This window comes from Rhincodon typus, chromosome 4, assembly GCF_021869965.1.
Source record: "Rhincodon typus isolate 14 chromosome 4, sRhiTyp1.1, whole genome shotgun sequence".
Classification (NCBI taxonomy): Eukaryota; Metazoa; Chordata; class Chondrichthyes; order Orectolobiformes; family Rhincodontidae; genus Rhincodon; species Rhincodon typus.
Window position 1 is genome coordinate 23,889,910 of NC_063335.1, and position 17,068 is coordinate 23,906,977.

Genomic DNA, 17,068 nt, shown 5'->3' on the forward strand with positions numbered 1-17,068 from the left:
GGGCAGGGGAGAAAAGAAAATCCTCAGTTCAACATGTACAGAAATCTTCTTCTGACAGTGAGGTACAGAATGTGTATAAAAACTGAAAGAACTCCGGATGCTGTAAATCAGGGACGAAAACAGAAGTTTCTGGAAAATCTCAGCAGGTCTGGCAGCTGTCTGACTGCTGTTCCGTTCTGAGGAAGGGTCACCGGACCCAAAACATTAACTCTGATTTTTTTCTTCACGGAAGCTGCCAGACCTGCTGAGCTTTTCCAGCAACTTCTGTTTTTGTACAGCATGTGTATCCCATACAAAGAAAGCACCAAGTCACTTTAGGGGGTGCTCAGTCAGCAATGCTGGCATTTCAGTACTGTTCCTCATTATGTTGTCACGAAAAAGCGATAATGTCTACCAACAATATTTTTCGCAATATTCTCTCACTCCGACTCCTACTATCCTTCAAGCTTGTGACAACTCTATTAATCTGGTTTTGGAAGCAATCACAGCTGCAGTCTGCAACAAAAATGTCATTCCTTACAGGTTCATGATCTACATACTCCAAAGCCTTATCAGGGTAAGCCTTTTTCCATAGGCTTGGATTCAAAGCAGACACATCGAAATACACATTAATATAATTGATGATGTAGACCTTACACAACAGTATCACTCCTTACTTACTGGATTTTGGGAGATTAGAGAGTACTGACACGCTCCTCGTGTCAACACTTCAGTTCTGCAAGTTTCACAAAATGTCAGACCGTTGCCATTGTAACCAAAAGCTGCAACAAATAGAAGCAGATGGTACAATTGAATGTGAATTGACTCATTCGGTGGATGTCAAATCTGGCCACTGCACAAAACAAAAATGGCAAACTTATGCATCAACCGTAAGGCAACCACTAAAGCCATCAACCCAGAGAAATATCCACTCCCTATGATCCAAGAATTGTTATGAGCATCATTTTCTGACCACACAGGCTTCACAAAGTATTACCTGAGATGGAGCCATTGCCAGTGGAGCCAAGCCAAAACCTTACAACTTTTCTTACTCACAAAGGAGTGTTTCGATACAACAGAATGTCCTGTGGACTAAGTTCATCAACAATCTGGAATGACAACCTATCAGAAGATTGTCTCTGCAATCTCATCAGACATTGAGGGAATGCTGAACCAATTTGGCACAGGGATTATCAATAGAAGGGATAAAGCAGAACTGAATCAGGGGCTATCAAAGGTGTTTCACCAGACTCACACAACCCAATTTATCATGAAACAAGGACAAATTCACATTTGCAGCATGGAAAGGATTGACTTTCTACAGTGTAAAATGATAGCAGCTGGAGTTAAACCTACATAATGTTAAATTTATTAATGCATCTCCAACCTTGTTTAATGTGAAAGAGTCAACATCATAACCACCAACTTTTATCAGTAACTAATTCCTGAGAACACAGAGATTACTGTACTTCTTCAGAAGCTTCTGTGCAAAGATGCTCAATGAGAATCGATAATCACACAGCAAACAGACTTTGAGACATTAAAGATGAAGAAAGCATCTTCACCTTTCTTCGTACATTTTAAACCATACGCAAAAGCCAATGTCATAACTGATGCACTGGTAAATCTATTGGAGATGTACTCTCAGACTAAATTGAAGGATGTGAACAACCAATTGCTATGCTTCATGCCTGTTTCTCGAAAATGAGCACAAACACTATTCTGAAGAGAGGGAAGAACTGGTTGGCATCTATGCTGGGGTCACTGGAACACTATAGTTCAGTCTCCAAACTGATCACCAAGTGTTGACTCTATTGTTAACTGTGTCAGGATCTAGAGAGTGGTCTCCCACCTTTGGTCAGACACTTTCATCTGTACAACTTGTAGCTGATGTATCTCAAAGGTTTACAAAGTTGAGTTGTCATGCAGAGCCACAACTTCAAATTGATGGATTGCAGCACTGGCATCAGAGAGCATCGTATCTCAAAGATTAATTCTGTGTTTACAAAAAATGATAAACTGAATTCTAAGGAAAAGACCTACGTGCATAAGTTTAGCATGGTTTAATTTAACATATTGTCCTTTTGTTTTGTAAGGGACAAAAGATGTGGGGTTCAATTGTTCCAATGGTTGGTGTTTGGTAATGCATATCCATTAACTGATGATTAGTTAAACCTGGGTGAGATCTGTTCAAAAAATTAACTAAACTAGAGTTGCTGCAGACATGAAAAAGAGCAGACATTTTAGAAGATTGACAAAAACTCCTGTTAGACACATAGAACCCAGTGCATTATCTCTGCACATTTATGAGATATAAAGCCCAAAGATGTTAACCTATGCTATGGAGATGTTAATAATGTCAGGTTTTGAAAATACTTTAACTGTCTATTTAATTAAGATGGCATGAAGTAGAAATGATCAACATTTACCTGATTACAAGGACCATGTGAATCATATTGCCATGGAGATAGGCACCAAGAAGACAAAGGGCATCATTATAGAATTGGATTGCAGATAGTTTCCAATCAACCCATTCAGAGATGTTATTACACACCTCTAGGGCAAGTGGGATTTGAGCCCAGGTCTCCTGGCTCAGACATGGGGACACTACCACTGCACCACAAGACTCCCCACTAAAATTGGATTTCAGGGTTGTCCTAAATGAGATCCAATAATTTCACATGTAGCTCAGTCTGCCAGAATGCAAGAGAGAGAGGGACAGAAAGAGAGCAAACAGAGGTACAAAGTCCTCTAGGTGCAAAGTGTCTCAGGTTCATCACACAGGAATGCAGAAGGAAGTTCACTCTGACATTGCAAAGACCAAACTCACGAGGAGTCAAGCAAGGCAGCTGACTTCCCATTAATCCAGTAATGCTTCAGGAGAGCCTTCTGGAGTTAATTGGGAGTCAAAGCACATTCTCGCAAAGCCCAACCCCCAGTGCCACCCCCACCCCCACCCTTGGGCACGTGGTGTAATTTTATTTTCTGTGGAAGTCTGCACTGATCCCAGAAATTAGACTGCTTCATAATGGGTAGGAAGAAGTCAGACTCAATTCAACATCTGCCCAGGATTCCTCCCCAGTGAGAAACCTAGGCTGCCAAACATCAGCTCATGATTAACAGTAAGTGTAACTAAGCTTATTTTGCATGATATGTGAGCAAATAATCTGTGCACATAATTGATTATGACATTTTCCATCCCCTGCTTGGGCCTTTATGCTGGGAGGCATCCTTTCCTGGAATGCATTAGCCAAAAGGAAGATTGAAGCAGATTCCACTGTAATGTTCAAAAGAAAGCTTGATTTTTGCTTGACAAAGAAAAATTTATACTGCCATGGGAAAAGAACGAGGTATTTTGATACTAATTGGATAGTTTTTCAAAGAGTCGGCACAGCACAATGGGCCAAATGGCCTCCTGTGTGTTATAATTGTGTCATATGCTAGTGAGCATCAAAGCTAACTTCAGCACGTGTTCTTGTTTTTCTTCTTTCACATTTTTCTCCTTTCTCATTTTTCTCCATTTGTCTTGCAATATCTGTTTCTCAGAGCCCCAGCTGCTTTGGATATAAACCAGTGCTTAAGAAACGTGTTTAATAAGTTGAGTTTTATCTGGCATCATTTCTAACCCAAGGTAATGGATTCACTTTCTGAAAAACACCTTTCTCGGGAAAAGCATTAACAAAGTAAACATCTCTTTTCTGAGAAAATTGTTTCAGCGGCAACCGAGTGCCAAACTTGTGATATTTAGTGACCAGAACAAAAGCTGTGTGTTTCTTACTGACAAATATCACTTTGTTATGGCCATTTTTACAAAGAAAAAATCTAAAAAACAGACATGCTTAGAATTCTTTGATCATCTGTATTTGACACAGCCAGTTTGTGTGTCATGAGCACAATCTGCATTTTTGTCCAGGAATGTAAGTCAACACCACAGTGGGATTCCTAATTACTTTTACTATTCTGATTTTTTGAGGCTTGCTGTGGTACATTGTGTTAGAAGCTCACAGGAAGATAGTCTGGATTGTGTTGTATATTTATTGAACTGACTGTAAGATCAGCCATATGCAGAGTGTGGCTCATGGTAGAGGTCACATGACCATGACAAGCCAAGGCCACATTGGTACAGTATTGTGTTTCTATCCCGAAACATCCTCCTTTTTACAAAGAAAAACAAAGAAATTGCATGCATTTTCATTTACACTGTGAATTATCCAAGTTTTCCACCTTGCATGCAACTGTTCTCATGCATTGGCAATTCTGTTATGCTCTTCACTCTATGCATTGCACACACAGTCTTTAAATCAACCATGCCAGTCTCATAATGGCATGGTATTATGAGACTGGTATATGTGCACATTGTCAGTGGTGTTTATCTCAGTGTTGGTCCTTCTCTGGGGAGTGTTGGTCCTATGTCTTTTGTTGTTGCTATAATTACTATTGTTGTTTCATTTCCATCCTTTGGGTGCTGTGGAACCAAAGGCTAATCTGTGATCTGCACAGATGTCAAGTTCACACATACCTGATTAGCCAGCTACAGTGAACACACAATTTCACCAGTGCCTACAGTTGCAGTGGTATATCCAGTCATTCCACTTCACTTTATGATTAAGCTGGCAACTGTTTATACAGGTCACAAGTTGCCATTTGAACTGATTCTTACTGAGAGCACTGAAAGTTTATATCCTGACTGACTCTCCAATGCTCAACTCTGACAACCAATTGTCAGTTTTGTCAAAGGTTTACATTTGGTTTTCTGCCATTTCGCCTTGACCTTATCACTCACTTCTGATACGGCTTCAGGGTTCAGTAACATTCTTTCTACTGAAAGAGTAGCTCATGTGCAACATGGCATTATTCGTTGTACTGAACAACTTTCCACGTCTTCAGTATGTTTCCCTACTCGAGGATCCCTGCGTACATCTGTGCTGGATTTGTTCAATTTCTTTTTGATTCCTTTGGCAATTTTCACTGTCATTTAGCCTTTCCATTTGACCAAGGAATAGTGTGAGGATGATGTATGGTGTTGATTTTCCTAATGCTTTATGAAGCAGCTGAATTCTACACTGGTGAATTGAAGGCTCTTGTCATTCAGCATAACGTTGGAAATGCATTAATGACCAAAGTGTGCTTTTAGACATTCTAATCATTAGTTGCTGAAGGCAACTGGTCTCCCTCCCCATAATTAGGATAATCAAGACAAGATAATCAATTCCTATGAGTATGGAGAGATCGACTCCCAGCTTCATCCATGCTCTGTCTGGATGTCATGTGTCATCAGGGTTCTCTAGTTTGGTTAGCCTGGTACCCATTACAAGCACTGTACTGGCTGATGTGAACCATGATTTTGAAAGGGGAGGTTCTAAATTTACCCCAATTATAAAAACAAGACTGAGACATTTGGAAACTTCGCCAGTGTTTGATCATGCATATGCAAGGAAGACAAAGATCATTTACTACTTCATATCCTACTTCATTTTCCTGTCTCTTTAATGATGCATAAATTGACAGCAGTTTTCCCTACATTAATGACTATATTTCAGAAGTAATTAAGCAAGCTTGTGACATGTCTTGAAGTCAGAGATCATAATCCTACAGATGCCAGTAAACTTCAGCCAACTGTGGCAGATTTCAGGATGACTCAAGGAAGGATTGGGAATGGGCACAGGTTCTTGGATGTAACATGGGAGGTGTTGCGGAGGAGGTCCAAATAATATTGGATGCCATGTACCTGCAGTAGGGAAGAGGTCGGGTTTGTCTTCCTGTCACTTATCCTCTCTCCTGGAGCAGCTTCAAAGCAAGCTTCACCTCCTTGACCGAGATGGCATCTTATGTTAAATGTGGCTGAATGGATGTATTAGTTTAAGTCCCAATCCTGGTCACCTCATGAGCTTTAATATCCAAAGATATTCACCACCCAAAACCTGTCTAATGCTATGAATGATGACAAACTCTCTGTTCATCACATCCACCTCATTTTCTCTTCAGTTACCATGTCTCACAGCTGGGCACTTATGTGTGGACAGAGGAGGTGATGGTCTAGTGATATTATTGCTAAATTGTTAATCCAAAAACCCAAGGAATCTGGGGATCTGGATTCAAATCCTGCCATGGCAGATGGTGGAATTTCAAATCAATAACGATCTGGAATTAAGGATCTAGTGATGACCATGAAATAATTGTAGGTTGTCAGGGGAAGACCCTATCTGGTTCACTGATCTCCTTTCGGGGAGGAAACTGTCATCCTTACACAAGAGACAACAAGGTGCAGGGCTGGATGAACACAGCAGGCCAAGCAGCATCATAGGAGCAGAGAGGCTGACGTTTCGGGCCTAGATCCTTCATCAGAAAAGGGGGAGGGGAAGGGGGTTTTGAAATAAATAGGGAGAGAGTGGGAGGCGGATAGAAGAGGGATAGAGGAGAGGATAGGTGGAGAGGAAACAAACAGGTCGAAAAGGCAGGGATGGAGCCAGTAAAGGTGAGTGTAGGTAGGGAGTTAGGAAGGGGATAGGTCAGTCCAGGGAGGACGGACAGGTCAAGGGGGCGGGATGAGGTTGGTCGGTGGGAGATGGAGGTGCGGCTTGAGGTGGGAGGAGGGGATAGGTGGGAGGAAGAACAGGTTAGGGAGGCAGGGACGAGCTGGACTGGTTTTGGGATGCGGTGGGGGGAGGGGAGATTTTGAAACTTGTGAAATCCACATTGATACCATTGGGCTGCAGGGTTCCCAAGCGGAATATGAGTTGCTGTTCCTGCAACCTTCGGGTGGCATCGTTGTGGCACTGCAGGTGGCCCAGGATGGACATGTCATCTGAGGAATGGGAGGGGGAGTTGAAATGGTTCGCGACTGGGAGGTGCAGTTGTTTGTTGCGAACCGAGCGTAGGTGTTCTGCAAAGCGGTCCCCGAGCCTCCGCTTGGTTTCCCCGATGTAGAGGAAGCCACACCGGGTACAGCGGATGCAGTATACCACATTGGCAGATGTGCAGGTGAACATCTGCTTGATCATCCTTACCTGTCTGGACTACAAGCAACGAACAGCAATGTGGTTGATCTTAACTGCCCTCTGGGTAATTAAGGATGGGCAATAAATGCTGATCTAGCTAGAAACAGCCACATCCCAAATGAATAAAAGAAACACATTGTGACCTTAATTAATTTAGCTGCAGGTAATCACTTAATGATGCGAAACCAATCATCAAATCTCTCGCTAGATAATCTCCAGACCTGTACCATCTTTCAGTGACAGATCCATGGAAATGAAGAATTGAGAATTTCCTTTTGTTCCTACTACTGTACCTTGCAGGTCTCTCAGTACATGTTGTTAGTTTGAATTCCACAAGCCTCGTGTTAATCAGGGAAGTGCTTCTAACAGATACCCAGCTATTTAGATGCTTGTTATTGGTAAACATGGATTCACGCCCAGGCTCTTAACATTTACACTCAGTGTTGCCTAAATTGCAAACTCGTTGTCATTATCAGAAAAGCTTATTAGATCTTCAGTGCCCATTCCAAGCACCCTTTCCCTATCACTCATCTAGCAATGATTTGAAATTTTGGGAAGATGTTGTACCACCAGCAAGCTCCTGCTCCTAGACGTGCTGCCATTTATGAGACTGACCAGCTTCTCATTCACTGACAGCTCTGGGAAGATGTGTCTGAATAGCACTTAATCCACAGGCCTTCCTCAGAGTCGGCCCTTCAGGTTTAGTTGCATATTATCACAGACTGCTTTAGATACTATATACACAGAAACTGCACCAATACATATCCAGCAATACCTGCACAACATTCAGTCACACAACTGCTAAACAATGACAACCTCCAACAAGAGAGAATCAAACCATTGTTTCTTTATCATTACCAACGCTGAATCCTCATTTATCAACATCCTGGGGGTTCCATTGACCGGAAACTGACGTGGGCCAACCGTATAATTACAAGGGTTACAAGAGCAGGCCAGAGGCTCAGAATTCTGTGGTGAGTATTTTATCACCTGACTCCCCAAAGCCTGTATGTCTCCTACACAGACACAAGTCAGGGCTATGATGGAATACTCCCAACTTGCCTGGATAAGTGCAGCACCAGTAACACTCAAGATATTTGACATGATCCAATACAAATAGGCCACTTGATTGGCACCAAATCGACTATCTTCAACATTCACTCTCTTCACCAACGAAGGATGGTGGCAGCAGTGTGTACCATCTACAAGATACACTACAACAACTCACAAAGGCTTCTCTGACTTCAGCTTCCAAACCCATGACCTTTACCATCTTGAAGGACAAAGGAGGCAGATATATGGTAACACCACTAACTACCTTCACTATCCCCTCTAAGTTACATACCTCTCCAAATTGGAACTGTATCGCAGTCCCTTCACTGGTGCTGTGTGAAAATCCTGGAATTCCCATCCAAAAAGCACTGTGAGTGTCCCTCCACTCCAAGAACTGAGCAGTTCAAGAAGGCAGAATGTCACCACCTTCTCTAGGGCAATTAAAGCTGGACAATAAACACTGGCCTAGTCAGTGGTGCCCACATACCATGACCAATATACAGAAAAAAATCAAGATAGTTCACACACTGGCTCTCCAGTCAGTGGGCATGACCCCTTTCATGTTCATTAAAACCGCCCACAGCGTATTTCTGGATATTGCAGTGAGATGTCGGATTTGGCAGCAAGTATTACTCCATCCTCTGAAGACAGCTATAGGTGACCTGTCCACACTAAAGTCTGCGACAGACACGGAGACTGTGATGCTGCTGATCCTGTACCATGACAGGGAAATAGAAAAAAGACTACAGAGAGGGCCGCCTTTGAGCTCTGCTCTCTACCGAACTGAAGCTTGACACCTCTACAGGCATGAACAGGGACAGGCCAGTCAGAGTCCCTAAACATCTCACAGTGCATTCCCAACAGGGTTTGCCAGCATTCTGCCCATCTGAGTCCTCTGCAGCAAGACCAATTTGTAACCTTGTCCTCCACTGAGCTGGCAAACAAACCATCCCTTACCAATGGACTGTGCTGGATAGTCTGATGCCAGCTGTATATTAACTTCCAATACCTGTTCAGAGTCAATGAGCTGATGGCTACTAGCACAGGACTAAATGATGGGGCATCTTCATCAGTACTAGGCTGTTGTTCTCTTTCCTTCCTCCAAGTGCTCTTACGGCTGAGCAGCAAGCATATATGTTTGTTTTTGTTAAAATGGAGACTTCTATTGCTAATGCTTTGCAGATTTTTCATTTAATTTTTTAAACAGAAAATCAGTTATGCATTCAAGGCTTTGGAAACTCATTCTGATCAAAGCGACGTAGACCAATGTTTCCCCTTGGTAGAAGTGATTTAGATATTGAGAGATATTTTCTTCTTCTGCTCGAGTTCTCTGCCTGAAGGCAAGTCCATTGGTACTGGGAAGCAGAGGATTAAAAGGGGAAGGTTGCGCTGAGGGAAGACCTTGGGGTGGCAGGCAAGAGACTCAATGATTATACCATCAGTAGCTTGCTCAGTGACCACCGGTCCCATGCTAGGGAGACCTCACTCCCTCACAGACATCAGGAGGTGCCGCTGCCTTTGTCCCAACCCCCAAGCGCCCTCACCCCCACCCCCACCCAGACCCCAATTCACACGTTCCTATTGCTTATCCAATTGCCCGAGGGTAACAACAAGGATGAGGGCCCACTGGCCAGCCGGAAGATCCAATTGAGGCTTTTCATTGGGTGTTGTTGACAGTGATTTTGCACAGTGTTAGATATTCTGTTGAAGACACACAAGCCTCTCTGAGCTTCAGTGTCCCTCTGGCTATGCTGAGGTAGGAAGTGACTGTTATCTGTAACTTTCAGACAATAAGCAATATAGAGCTCCCAAAGAGGAAACACATGGCTGCACAAACGGACCACTGCAAGAGGTCAGTAATTGGAAGGTCTTCATTCCCAGGGTGCCTGCACTGAGGCCAGCCAAGCAATAGGAATGACACTGATTGAGAGGTGAAAACTGCAGAGGGAGATGGATGCAGTGTTTCTGAAGACTCTACTGAACAAGGGAGCTAACTGCTGGCCAATGCAGAATGCTAGAGGAGGCCAATGATATTTGGTGGGTACCCATTGTTTGTGATGGCTGTCAACTTGCTCATGATAGCAACCTCGCAGAGATTGGCTGGGGACAAGTGCAGGGGAGCTCATTACACAATAGACCAACGTTGCAAGTCGGATTGAGAGGAAAATCAGCTTTGGCACTAATCGCAAAATTCTCTCAGGCACAAGAAAATTTTAACTGCCCACATTTAACCATCATGTCTCCCATAGAGCAATTGGATATATGGTCACTGAAAAGGATTCCACTTTCTTAAGGGGAATCTCATGTGATCATTGAAAAGGAGCTTACATTCACGTGATAGGTTCCTGGGAAGCTGCCACAACTCCTCCGTTCTGAGAGACTTCCCAAGTACCCCAATGGTTCACTTCATCGACAGATCCTGGGTGAAAAGGTATCCACACAGGACTTAGCCCCTCCCTACAGTGCGGAATCCAAAATCGAGATGGAGCACATCTACAACTGTAACCATCCAATTACATGGAGGATCTACTGGTCAGCCAACTGACTCACTGAAGATGCATTTCAGTGTTTAAACCACTCTGACATTTTCTCCAATATGGCCCCTCAAAGATGTCCCATATCGGGACACTTGCTGTGCTGTGTGAAACTGTTCAGCTGAACGAAATTGAGCTAATGCCGGATGATTCCATTGAATTTGCCTCTTCCAATGAAGGGGATTAAAGGGAAGGAGAACAGTAGCCATCCACGGGAGATGCTTGACATGTACACAAGAGGATCCTAAAACTGCTTCCTCCATCTTAGACTCACATGAAAGAACCCACACCAACCAAGGGAGCAGAGACACTTACCAACTTGTGGATGCCGAGATTGCATGAAGTGCCACATCCTCAAGTCCCCCGTGAGCACCTCATCTGGGATCCTTCATCAATCCTGGTCCTTCGTTCATGACTTCCAACATCATGGACTCCATATTCCTGTTCCTACATCTGGTCATGGTCCCCTGGGGAGTAAGAATCATATTTCAGGTTGAAGTAAGGCACTGAGCATAGGTTTAGGTTCACAAATTTTTTAAAAAATCGTGTCACATAAGAAATAAAGCAGTGGATCTACTGCACTACAATGTAAAACACTCACTTCTGAGCGCTTCATCATTATCCTGCCCTTGAGCCTAAAGCTGGTGGCTGTGCAGCTTGCTGACTATTTGCCAGTGCCAACAATCTCTGGTTGTGGAGGCCCATGAGGTGCAGGCTGTGTTAACTGCATCTGTGCAGCAGAAGCCTTCGTCATTGCTGGAAACAATGTTCATGTCATGGCCCAAGGGTCTGAGGGACCACCATTAATACCATCTTGAACAAAGCTCCCAACAACTTCAGTGACCCGTTCCTCAACTTGCTGTTTTCCTAATGAAAACAACAAGTGCCAGAGGAACTCAACAGTTCCAGCAGCATCTGTGCAGAGAGAAACAGAGTTCTAGTGGAATATTTTTCTTTGGAGTTCCTTTGCTGGTGCTTTCACATCATGGCACACATCATGGTCACTATATTACAGATTGGGCTTGCTAGTTCACCATCACATGCATGTGTTCACCTTGCCAGCTCTCAATGGGTCATTGAAGTATTTTCAAGGCTAACAATCCCACCCTTGCTCACCTCTTCAACCACCTTTAACGAGGCTCTCTTTGTGAGGCACTTTAACTTCCATTCAATTCCAGGCCAAATACTTCTCCCCTTGCCCACCCTCTCTGCAGGATCACTGCTAGGAAAGCTTTGTTGAACTATGAAGCCAGCCTTCTTTGCGGCTCAGCCTGAACTTCCTGTATTCTGCTGCACTCCTCCTGCAGCCTTCTCATTTTGCAAGCAGGTCGAAGGTTGCAGACCACCCCCGCGCACCCCCCCCCCCCCCCCCCCCGCCCCACCCCCTTTAAAATGGGCACCTTTGAGTTTCTTGCCTGGTATCGGTCAGCACTCTGCAGCAATGTTAATTGATTGCATGTTAGAATATCACTGCATGAGTCATCAGCTAAAATTTGGGCCAGACCATTCAGGAGAGATGTTAGGAAGCACTTCGGCACACAAAGACTGGTAGATGTTTAGAACTGTTTTGTCCAAATGGCAGTGGACGCAGGATCATAGAGTGCTGGTCGTAGAGTCATACAGCACAGAAACAGACCCTTTGGTCCAACCAGTCCATGCCGAACATAATCACAAACTGAACTAGTCCCACCTACCTGCTCCTGGCCCATATCCTTCCAAACATTCCTATTCATGTACTTATCCAAATGGTTTTTACACATTGTAACTGTGCCCGCATCCACCACTTCCTCAGGAAGTTCATTCCACACATGACCCTCTGCGTAAAAAATTTGCCCCTCACGCCTTTTTTAAATCTCTCTCTTCTCACCTTAAAAATATGCCCTCTAGTCTTGAAATCCCCATCCTAGTGAAAGGACACCTACCATTAAACCTATCTATGCCCTTCATGAATTTATAAATCTATGTAAGGTCACCTCTCAACTTCCTATGCTCCAGTGATAAAATCCCAGCCTATCCAGCCTCTCCCTATAACTCAAACTTTCCATACACAGCAACATCCTGGTAAATCTCTTCTGAACCCTCTCTAGCTTGATAATATCCTTCCTATAACAGTTGTTAATTTTTAAGTCTGAGATGGATACATTTTTGTTAAGCAAGTGTTTTAAGGGATACAGACCAAAGACAGGTATATGCAGTTAGGTCAGAGATCAGCCATGATCTTGTTCAATGGCAGAACAGGCTTGAGGGGCTGAATAGTCTACTGTTGTTGCTATGTTCCTGTGAGTCCAGGCATTCGAATTTGCTGCATGACCCAGAAATGACGCCAATATCAGGATTATCAGAACAAGCAGAGCATTGAAGCCAATACAGGTCAACCTGGACATGGTGTTGGTTGAGCAAAACCTGATGCAGGACCATTAGAGGCAGCCAAGTTATGGGTGAACTGGAATTAATGAAGCGTGGAAGATGAGAGGAAAATATTGAACGCAATTGAGTCTGGACGCTACTGGTACGAACCAGGCCAGACCCCCTCAAAATAGTTTAAGAAGGTAGCCTAGACCCTAACGTTTCCTTGTTTTAAAGATGGATGTGAAGGGGGTGTTCCAGGTGTGATGCAACTGGTCAAACCACTTGGATTTAAGCAAAACACAATTTATTTAAACACTACAGTTAAAACACGAACAAGAGAAAGCGGAATTTAGAATAACTTTATTGGCAAATTTAACTGAACTTTAATTAACTGTTCCAATGCAGTAACATCCCATACACACAGCCCTTGGCAAAAAGGTAAATTCAAATACAGATTTTTACAGGCAGCAGGGAACAACATCCAGAAGGATTTCAGAGAAACTCAGTTAGGAATCATTTACTGAAGTTTGCAACCCTCTGGTACTCAAAACATCTTGTGACTGCTATAGCTGAAAGAAAAACTAGATAAAACCTGAACTGGGAGAACTAGCCACTCCCCTTCCATTGTTGAGCTGTTACTCCCTAGACTCTTCTGTACCACTGCCTTTACAACCTCCCTTCAAAAAAAACCACGACAAAGTAACCTTTTTAAAGGGACAGCTTTGTCACATTACAAAGGCACAGATGATGCTTCAACAGCTAATGACGTGGAACAAGTGTGGCAGAAGTAAGATATCTTTGTGATGGAACCAGAAAAATCAGCCCAGGTTTAATCCGTACCCAAATAGTTCAATCAGTGTACTTGCTTACCAGGAGCAACATCCCCTTTTTTTTGTTATTCATGGACTATTCAATTATGAATGGCATGGTGGCTCAGTGGTTAGCACTGCTACCTTGTAGTGCCAGGGACCCAGGTTCACTCCCACCCTTGGGCAACTGTCTGTTTGCACATTCTCCCTGTGTCTATGCAGGTTTCCTCTGGGTGCTCCAGTTTCCTTCCACAGTCCAAAGATGTGCAGGTTAGGTGGATTGGCCATGCTAATTTGCCTATCATGTGCAGGCTACATAGATAATACAGGGATATGATTTGGGTGGGATACTTTTCAGAGGGTCAGTGTGGACTTGATGGGCCAAATGGCCTGCTTCCACACCACAGGGATTTTATGTTTGCAGGAGTTGCACACACATTACCTTAAAGTGAAAAACACTTACTCAGCGTAAATGAGAACATCTGGATCGCTGCATGACAGTGCAACTTCAAAGAGCATTCATCAGGATGGATTCCAGAAAGCTTGATTCTGCTGAACTGATCAACGTTTAATTCAATGCAGATAATTTTTGAATGTTTTTAATTTAACTACAGAACAGTGGCTTGAAACTGTTGGTAACTCAGCCTATTAACGCATTCGAGAGGACATTCATCTGCTCAATCAGCTCAACCTCAGGATAAGATGTGTCTGAAGCTAGAAAATGGAGAAATGGAAACAGAAAGTTTAAATCATTCAGGATGCATTCTTTTGTCATGAGTTTACATTTGGAAATTTCAGATTTTCCAGACATAATTCAATAATGAAAAATATAGCCTCTAAACAATAAATAGTTAAAAGCCATCATCTTAAAGTGCCATTTCTAAAAGTACTGGAATGCTGAATTTCAGGAAATGATTGTCTTAATCATCATATAATGGTGCATTCTTATGACTTCTTATGAACTATGGAGATAGAAATGTTACTGAGGTCAGACAAAACACATCTGTGTGCTATTTCATGCTAAACACTTCTCAACAGAGGCAAGAAAATATTTATAGAAACCATTTGTTGAAATAACCTTTTTTCCGTTAGAAGCTGCTGAAAATTGTTAAAGAAAGAACACAAGCAACAAGAAATATGGGGACATTGGCTCATGTGTTGCAATTTGTTGTTATAGAACAACGGTTAAAGCAATTGCATTTACTTGCCACCAAATTCATATATAAATCATTGTTTCAGTGCATGAATGGTCTGAATGATACTATGCAAAATGTACAGAGTTAATTCAGATGAACAGAAATTGCTGATGAAACTCAGCAGATCTGGCAGTATCTGTGGGGAGAAAGCAGAGTTAACATTTCAAGTTCAGTGACTCTTTTGATGTCAGACCTGAGTTTCGCCAGCAATTTCTGTTTTTGCTTCAGATCTCCTGCATCCATGGTTCTTTGTTTTATTTTAATTCAGATAAATTCAGATTGATTCACTGTTATCAGTCTCAATTGTGATTTGAGAGGGTCATAGACTCAAATTCTACTCAAGTCTTGTCATCTGAACACAAGATGAAGACCAATACTGCAATGGAGTAACAGGGAAAGGCTGCACTGTCAAAGTTGTCAGTTTTCAGATGAGATATTACACTGAGATAGAATATCTATCTTCTCAGGTGGTCTTAAAAATATCCCATGGCCCTATTCAATGGAGAACAAGGGGATAACCCCCACCCCAGTCCCTGGCCAACATTCATCATTGAAGCAACACCTAGACAAAATGGTCTGGTCATTTAGCTCATGGCTGTTTCTTGCAGCTTGCTCTGAGAAAATTGATTTCCACATTTGCTATATTTTAACAGAGACTGCTGTTAAATAGGTCCTTTATTAAATGTATGGTGCTTTCAGGTGCGCTAAAATTGCAAATTCTAAATGTTAGCATTTAACTATTTTCATTTGTTTCTCCTTAGGGTTTTCACATCACTGGCATGGCAGACATCTATGACCCATCCCCTATAGTAAAACTGCTGCGGTCTCTTCTGAAAGAAGAGTGAACATGTTGGTGTGGCAACTGGAGTCATAGATCAAACAAGTAAGGACAGCATGTTTCCTTCCCCAAAGGATATTAGTGTACAGATTTTGCAATCCAACAGCTTTATGGTTCCATTTATCAATAGCTTTATAGATCTTTTTGAACTGAATTCTAATTGTCAAGTTATCATGGTGAGATTTGAACTCACATTCTCTGGATTATTTGTTTAGACCACTCAATTACTGGTCTAGTGATGCCACTGAATCTTTACTCAAGTACGGCCTTAAAGGGCTCATAGTGACCCCAGGACAACAGGGCAACATCCCTCACTGCTACGGCTGTTTGCTCTACTGGTCACAACAGCAAGCGATTATATCCCTCAAGGAAAGATCTTTGCTCAGTTAACTGTTCTCAACTAGGGCAGCAGCAGAGTGGTTACAACTGAATGAAATGCTCTCAGCTATGCTCATATCCTTCACTGGAAAGTGTGCATGTGTAGAACAATGCTGTTTATAAAGACCTCAGCTGCTGAATAGCCCGCCAACATTTGAGAGGGAATTTAGTAAAGAACTAGGCCACTTCCAGGGCCTGGCCTGCAGCTTGGTATAATCAGACAGAGGTGCAGCTGTGATTATACAAGATTAACCCATTGCATGGGGTACAACACATTGTGCCATGCCCCATCAATAGCAGAGAAAATTCATGGGACAGGAATTAAAATGAAGAAATCAGATTCAAATAGTTGAGACAAACACCATGAATCCATTAACTAATGCATTGCTTCTAGTTCTTAGCCCATTTTCTGACATTATCAGCTCAAGCCAGTTATTAATCATTCAATATCAAAGGTCTGATCCAGTCACATATATCAACCCAAGTTCTAGCTTTTGTGCCCTGCCAACAATAATTGGCAGCGGGCATTGATTTTCTTGGCCAGTGATGTTTATTCTATATTTGTGTTCAACAAAACTCAGACCTTACCATATCTAATCACCTGGGGGGATAAAAAAGCCACCGACAATCGAGAAAGTTTCAGAGAAAAGAAAAGCCGTAGTTATATCTCTCTGTCCACTAAGAAACCCTAACTTTAATTACTGAACACAAATCGAAAAGGTTCAACAAATTTTATGATCAAATGTGAAAGGTTACAATGGGAAAAAAATAAATACTGTTTGGATAGTATATTGCAAAAACAGATGCTGGGCCAAGTAGATTTTGAATTGCCAAAAGGTGGGTGTGTTTAAAACATTATTATTCAGTAATTACGATTCACATACTGAGAATTTCAGAACACTTATGTCTGATTATAGCAAATGGTTTATTTCCC